This window comes from Nicotiana sylvestris, chromosome 8, assembly GCF_000393655.2.
Source record: "Nicotiana sylvestris chromosome 8, ASM39365v2, whole genome shotgun sequence".
NCBI lineage: Eukaryota > Viridiplantae > Streptophyta > Magnoliopsida > Solanales > Solanaceae > Nicotiana > Nicotiana sylvestris.
In genome coordinates this window covers 76,869,227-76,877,750 of record NC_091064.1, presented here as the reverse complement: position 1 = coordinate 76,877,750, position 8,524 = coordinate 76,869,227, and positions in this window count along the sequence as shown.

Below are 8,524 nucleotides of genomic sequence, written 5' to 3'. Positions count from 1 at the left end.
CTTGAGATAAAAAAGAAGAGGATGAGTCCATATTCTCCTGAGAAACAGAGGCGAAAGTTTTCACCATTACTGGAAAATTTTGGAAGAAAAAGGGGAGTCTCGTTCCTAGGAAAGAACAAGGGTAAAGGAAGAAGGAACCTTTTTTGAGGTTTGGAAATGTAGTGAGTAGGGAAGAACGAGAAGGGTAGAATTTATAGAAGCCTTGCGTATGCATTGAAGGAGGCCAAGGGGCAGCTAACTGCCATAATCAATGTGGAAGCCTTTAAGGGCTGTGTGTGCACCGTCTTTTGGCACCTTATGACTGTCGTCGTTACAAGAATATCTGAGGAGGCAAAGGTTCAAAGTCGTTTCTTCACAATTTCACTCTATGAAATGCAGAGACTATCTGTGCACGGTGTAATTGGAAGGTCCAATTTCCTCGTCATTATGATGCCCCACGAGCATACTTCCCAAGGCTCGAGACTGGGGTCGAGTTTCGCCTTCGAGGGCTGTCGAGGCTCAGGCTCAAGGCAATGCAGACCAACAACTATATTGTGAAAGAGGGGAGTTCCCAAGGGGTGTAGCCAGAGTCGATATAGTCTGTCAGGCTAGTCTGAGCCCGCATCATGACATCAGCTAGATGTCCCATCCCCATTGCTTTGTAATAAATGTGTTTGTACTATGTTGGGATTCCCCCTTTTCTATAAAAAGGGGGTCCTTGCCATTTTGTAGAGGCATGTTGCTTTAGTTGCTCCACATGAAATATACAAGAACATTATGTTTGCTCTATAACATATTCTCTTGATATTATTGCTTTCATTTATTATCTTCATTATTGTTCATCATTTATTGCTCATCATTGGCCATAAACAACCTCCGTTAATTTTATTATAACTGTTAGTCGTTCTTAAACTACCTACGATAGCTCCCTACGAAGCCTCTACCAGAAATAAAAGAGTGCTACGACAGTGCCGGCAACAAGCCCTAGCTATACCTCAAAATTCTATGTACAAGGACAAGAGATACAAGACCTCAAAATCAAGTGGGGCTCACCAATTCAGCCGAGGAGAGGGTATGCTACAATCACGGATCAACATCACCTGCTATGGAACTACCTGCATCCATTAAAGATGCAGCACCCACGGCAAAAAGGACGTTAGTGTATATGGATTAGTACTAGCATGTATGAATAAACAGCCTCTCAATAGAACGAGTAACAGTAAACAGAGAAGGAAACATGAAATCAATAAGAGACTCAAATTGTATCAAGGAATATAGTTAGGGGCAAGTTAAACTTCAAGTAAGTTTCAATATTTTTAAGTTGGGAGATCTTTAGCACCGATATACCACCGTGTTCTTAGCATGGATTTCAATCTCAGCCCGACCAACTAAGTTGTCTCACCCCGAGACATCCACTCAAAATACAACCATGTGCGTGACATGGTGTCCGTTCGTAGCCTGATCGGCTAAGTTGTCATACCACAATACCGTGTGGGTCGACATCACATCACATCTTGCTAGAAACAATCTCATCCCAATTAAGGGTAAACATCTCAACACAACCTTCTCATATCATATAAAGGGAAATAACCTCAACATATTAACACGTGGATTTACCCCTCAATCACTCCAATACCGGCACGATTAGTTTTGGGGTTAAGATATTTTGACCTACCCTTCCTAGGTGACTAAATGATACTCCCAAAGCATTTACTATTTAAAGGATTTCATACCCCGTTCATAATATTTTACACATCTTTCCATTTCACTGGCATTAGCAACCACAATTTTAATGTCGTTCTTGGCACGCTGGCTGTAATTCATATTTCATGCGTACTATTTCACTTTCAAACGTCATCATGATTCATCAATAACAAACATTTATATTCAAGGCTTTAAGTACACATTTGAGCAATTAAAGGTCTTAGGCACATGTGAGTTCTTACACAATTCGACATAATAGCTTTCATTAGAATCATGCTTTTAAGTCATAACATAATAACACACAACCATACTTAAATCACATTCTAAAAAAGTAACTTTACATAACAAGAACATTTGGAATACATATTGAACGCAGATATATTTTGACACAAGGCTTATTCTGAATAATCAATTTACAATGAGCAACACGGGACTTACAAGGCCATTGTGGGGTTCAATTCTAAAAAATGAGTTTAGCCAACATACCTCGCTTTGAGCTTTCCTTAATTCACTACACAGTTCCGGAATCCTAACAACTTTGATCTATTTAGAGATATAGCAAAATTGAGCACAAATTAGGAAGGAGTTCATAGTTTCAGCTCATTTAACTGTTTTATCATACACTACGTGGGCATTATGATTTCTAGGTTCTCCTACGGTGTATTTCCTTCACCCCAAAAAACCCAAAGTCTGCCTAATAAAGCTCAACAATCTCCCTTCATCCCTTGATAGTACATTCACACTTGACGAACAACTCCCTCACTCAAGCATTGCTTTTCTCATAACATATTTTCAATAAAATCATGAAATTGAGGGCTAGGAAGTAGAATATTACCTTTAGGATGAAAGTCTAGTGAGATTTTCCTTGCTAATTCTTCAAGCCTTGAGCAAGAAGTGAGAAATAATGAGTTTAGGAATCCCCTTTCACTCTAGAGCACTCCCCCCGCTCTCAAAATGTCAAATTTTTACCTTATAAATGGTCTTCAACAACTATATATCGAAATATGGCCGGGTTAGGAAAATTAGAAAGATGAAGACTCGATGCAGATCTGTGATCGCATATGTGACCACATAATGATTCTGCGATCTGCATAATGGCTCCCGAATTGGGCGTTCCTACTTCACTCTGCGGCAGATAAACGGTCGCATAATGCGCCGCATAACTCCCCTCTGGAAAGTTTTATGTTGGATCTGCGATGGGTTATATAGCCCGTGAAATGATTATGCGGTCGCATAATGGATCGCATAATGGTCCTAAAATTATCTCAAGTTTCTGCTTCATTCCGTGACAGATATGTGGTCCACAAATCAGTACTGCGATCGCAATTGGACCGCAGAAATGCCCTACACTGCCAAAAAAAAATTTCAACTACCTAACGCACTGTTTAACCCAAAAATTACGTACCATCAACACCTAAATCTAACTTGGCACCACGAAATCTCAGGTTTTTAGGTGAATTTTTTAGGGGCCTTACATCCTCCCCCGCTTAAGATCATTCTTCCTCGAATGAGGGTTAAAATTCACCATTAGTATCCAATATGACTCAACTGCTATAACACACACCAATAGTTCCAAATTTTTGATTAACTCCCTAAATTTTAAAAAGTTTCGCTAGAGCCTCCCTGTAAATGGGCCTATCCACCAGCCAAAAATCCCAACGCCAGTCCTAACAATAAACCCAAAACACAACAACGTAAAACAACAGGGAAAAGACACTAGCTGCTATGCCATTAAACATTACATTACCAAGAAGGAGTAACTTCTACATAAGTCATACAGGGAAAACATAATTTATTAAAAGCTAGCTTTTAACATCATGGACACCATTATATAGCTATTCAAATAAATTAGGATACTTCTCCTACATCTCTTCCTCGGTCTCACAGGTGGCCTCTTCGACTTGTTGGTTTTGCCATGACACTCTTACGGAGGCAATCTTTTTATTTGTCAACTTTTGAACTTGCCTATCAAGAATTGAAACTAGAATTTCTTCATAAGTAAATTCTTCATTAACCTCAATAGTATCAACTGGAAAAATGAGAAACGGATCTACAACCACCTTCATCAACATGGATATATGAAACACTAGGTGAACTGAAGAATTCTCTGTAGGTAGTTCTAGCCTATAAGCCACCTGACCAATCCTCTGAATGATTTTGTACGGTCTGACATATCTCGAACTCAATTTCACTTTTTTACCAAACCGCATTATCCCTTCATGGGGGATTGTGAAGACCCGACTCGTCGTCTCGTGAGTTACCGCCCAATTTCCCCATTTCCTATTTTTTATGCTTCATTATCAGTGTTGGGTGTGAACGAGTTGATTTGGATTGGGTTTAGTAGGAAATGAGACACTTAGTCTCTTTAAGAAAGGTTTATTTTGGAAAAGTCAATCGGACGTTGACTTATGTGTTAGAGGGCTCGGATTTGAATCCCGATGATTCGGTTAGCTTCGAGGGATGATATATTACTTAGGAGTGCGATCGGAAGTAATTTTGGAGGTCCGGTATAGAATTAGGCTTGAATTGGCGAAGTTAGTATTTTGGTGAATTCCGATTGATAGGTGAGATTTTGATCCGAGAGTCGAAATGGAATTCCAAGAGTTTTTTTAGCTTCGTTAGGTGATTTGGGATGTGTGTGCAAAATTTCACGTCATTCGGACGTGGTTTGGTCGGGTTTTTGATCGAAAGTGTATTTCAGAAGTTTTTAGAAAATTAGGCTTGAATTCGATGAGTTTTGGGTAATTTAATGTTGTTTGAGGTGTTTTGATAATTGGAAGAGTTTTGAATAATATTATGAATTATGTTGGCATGTTTGGTCGGGGTCCCATGAGGCTCGGATAAGTTTTGGAAGAGTTTTTGGAAGATTTTTGCCGTTTGAGCATAAGCATGTAATGATCCAAAGATCCATTTTTAGTTCTAGAGATTGAAATTTTATTTCGAGATTTCCAGAATTTAAATAATGAATTATAGGAGTGATCTGAAAAGTTTGGTCTAATTTCATCAAGTCGCGATTGGGTTTTTGACACGAAACATGAGTTAATTGTTTAACGAGCGAAATAGATATCGCACTGAGCGAACGATCTCCGAATTGAGTTTCAATTAAAGGACTATGTTTGTATCATTATTTGTGACTTATAGGAACAAGAATCATCAAATTCCGAGTTCGTATGATGGAGTTAGAGCCATTTTAGTAAAAAGAAAAGTGCTGCAATTTCTTTGGCTGCTGCTGTATTTTTTTAGCAGCGTGAACAGTAACCGCACATGAACAGTAACTGCGTAAGTGAATAGTGACCATGTGCGTGAACAATAACCGCACGCATGAACAGTACTTCCGAAAAATTCTGGGCAGTGAGTTTATAAAACACTTCATCCGCGATTTTGGGTCATTTTTCCTCCATGGTTGATCATTTTGAGAGCTTCTTGGTGGAGATTAAAGAGGGATTCAAGGGGGAACGACTTGAGGTAAGTTTCTTGGACTTAGAACTCGTTTTTATTGTGAATTCCACCTAGAGATTCATGAAATATAAGCCTACAAATCAAGAACTAGGGCTTGAATTTTGAAACCAAACAATTAGGATTTGATGGGTCATTTGAACTCGGATTTGGGAGTTCTTGGTATGTATAGACTCGTGGCGAGACAAGGAATCCGGTGATGTTAATTTTCTGATTTTTCGAGACATGGGCCCGGGGCTCGGGTTTTGTCAAATTCGTGAATTTTGATATTTTTCTATTGCTTTCGATTGGGTATTGTTTCTTTAGCATAATGCGACATATTCGTTGTGATTTTGGGCAGATTCGTTACACGAGGAGGGTAATTTGAGAGGCAAGGGCATAGCGAGCTAGACTTTGACCGTCTTGAGGTGAGTAATTGATGTAAATGATGTCCTGAGGGTTTGAAACCCCGGAATTTCACATCGTAACGCTATATTGAGGTGACTTGCACACCGGATAACGGGCGTGGGGTAGAACACCATTGGGGATTGTGACTTGGTCCGCCCCGAGAGATGTTTGTACCGTGTTTTCTACTTGAACTAAATTGAGAATCATCCTTACTTAGATTTAATTGTTACATTTGGGCTTCTTGCCAATTATTTGAATCCTTCAGGGATTGATATCACTGCTTTCGCATATTTTGCATATAATTTGACCTCAGTCCAAGGTTTTAAATACTGTTTTGCAAACTCAGCCATCTTTAAAGATTTAAAAACTTAAATGATATTTCTAAATGACATTTCGTGCTGAGAACTACTGTTTTACAAATGCCCAATGGGATTATGATGGTTTTTGGACTGAGCATAGATTGGGTTGCGCGCCACAGCAGTATTACATTGATATTGAGGTCGAGACCCTAGTTGAGTACAGTGATATTGAGGCCAAGAGCCTGGTTGATTATACTGAGATTGATATGAGGCCGAGGGCCTAGATTTGATGCCATGAGATGGCTTGATATTGCGCTTGGGCTGTAGGAGCCCCTCCGGAGTCTGCACACACCCCTAGTGAGCGCCATCGACGATAAATAAATGGATGGCTCGGGCTGCACGCCGCAGTGGGTACTAGAGTGTACCATCATATGCATTGCATTGCACTCATGCATTTGTTTTTATCTGTTATACATGTCTCAGTATTTGGTACTCTGACTTAATTGACTTGTTGCTTCACTATTTGTTGTTCTAAACTGCCAGTTATAGTTTACTTTGTATTTTTCTATGATTTCTTATTCTCAGCCTTTATTTATGTTTATTACTCACTGGGTCGGAGTACTCACATTACTCCCTGCACCTTGCGTGCAGATCCAGGTACACCACAGGCTAAGTGAGGAATTGTTTAGCTGAGCAGGCAGTATCCGGGAGTATTGAGGTAGCTGTATTGCATTCGCAGCCTTGATCTCTCCCCTCTATCTCTATATTTTATTCCGTATTTTTCCTATACAGACTTGTAATGGGTGGATATTCTGTATTAGAGGCTCATATTCGTGACACCAGATTCTGTTGGGCTATGGTGTGGTATTTTAATTGAACTTAAGATTTTATTTTTAATTATACACTTGAATGAAATGACTTAGTAAATTCTCTGTGATATTTATCAATAATCTGAATAAGAATTTGGAATAATATTGTTGAATGGTCGGCCTTGCCTAGCAGTGTGTTGGGCGCCATCGTGACCGGGGTTGGGGTCGTGACAGGGATACTTTCAAGACTACCCAATCATCCTTTTTGAACTCCAAATCCCTACGACGCATATTTGAATAGGACTTCTCACATCTCTGGGTAGTTTTCAATCGCTCCTTAATGATCTTAACCTTCTCCATAGCCTGATGCATGAGGTCTAACCCTATTAACTCTACTTCCCAATCTCAAACCATCCAATAGGAAATCTACATCTCCTACCGTATAAATCCTCGAACAGTGCCATCTAAATGCTAGCATGGTAACTGCTGTTGCAAAAAAATTCTTCGAGTGGCACATCATCATCCCAGCTACAATTAAACTCAAGAACACAAGAGCACAACATATACTCAACTATCTGAATAGTCCGCTCGGCTTGCCTGTCGGTCTACGGATGGAAAGCTATACTAAGGTTTACTTGAGTACCCAACCCTTGCTAAAATTTCTTCCAAAAAATAGTTGTGAATTGTGCCCCCGATCAGAAATGATGGAAATTGGAGTGTCATGCAGCCTGACTATTTCCTTGATATACAACTAAACATATTGTTACGATGTGTCGGTATGTGTTGATTTCGTGAGTCAATCCACAATAACCCAAATAGAGTCAAACATGCGAGGATTGCGAGGTAGTCCTGCCACAAAGTCCATATGGATCATCTCCCATTTCCACATCGAAATTTCTATGTTCTGTGCCAACCCACAAGGCCTTTGGTATTTGGCCTTTACTTGTTGATAATTTTGACATCTTGCCATAAAGTCCGATATATTCCTCTTCATATCATTCCACCAGTAGACTTTCTTTAGATCATGGTACATCTTTGTAGAGCACGGGTGCATGGAATACCTAGAAGGGTGAGCCTCGTTAATGATTCTTGTCCGGAGACCATCCATATTTGAAAAACATAGTTGCCCTTGTTACCTTAGCGTACCATCATCCATGCTAAGAGAAAAAGCCATGGTCTTATGTTTATGAATCCCCTCCGTCAATTGTACCAACAATGGGTCATTGTACTGTTTCTCCTTGACTTCCACAATGATCGATGATTCAACCCTATTTTGCACAATTATCCCTCCTTCACTAGAGTACGCAAGACGAACTCCCAAAGTAGCCATTTGATGAACCTCAGTTGCCAACGTTCTTTGATATTCCTCCAAGTGAGCTAAACTACCCATAGATTTTCAGTTAAGAGCATGCGCCGCAACATTAGCCTTCCCCGGATGATATAGAATAATGACGTTGTAATTCTTTTTTAGATATAGAATATCTAATATAGGAGTTTAGCCAACATACAGCTTTCCTTAATTCACTACACAGTTCCAGAATCCTAGCATCTTTGATCTATTTAGAGATATAGCAAAATTGAACACAAATTAGGAAGAAGTTTATGGTTCCTGCTTATTTGCGCATTTTATCATATAGTAGGTGAGCATTATGATTTCTAGGTTCTCCTATGGTGTATTTCCTTCATCCAACAACCCATAGTCTACCCAATTAAGCTCAACAATCTCCCATCATCCCTTGATAGTACATGCACACTTGACGAACAACTCCCTCACTCAAGCATTGCTTTTCTCATAACATATTTTCAGTAAAATAACGAAACTGAAGGCTAGAGAGTAGAATTTTACCTTTAGGATGAAAGCCTAGTGAGGTTTTCCTTGCTAATTCTTCA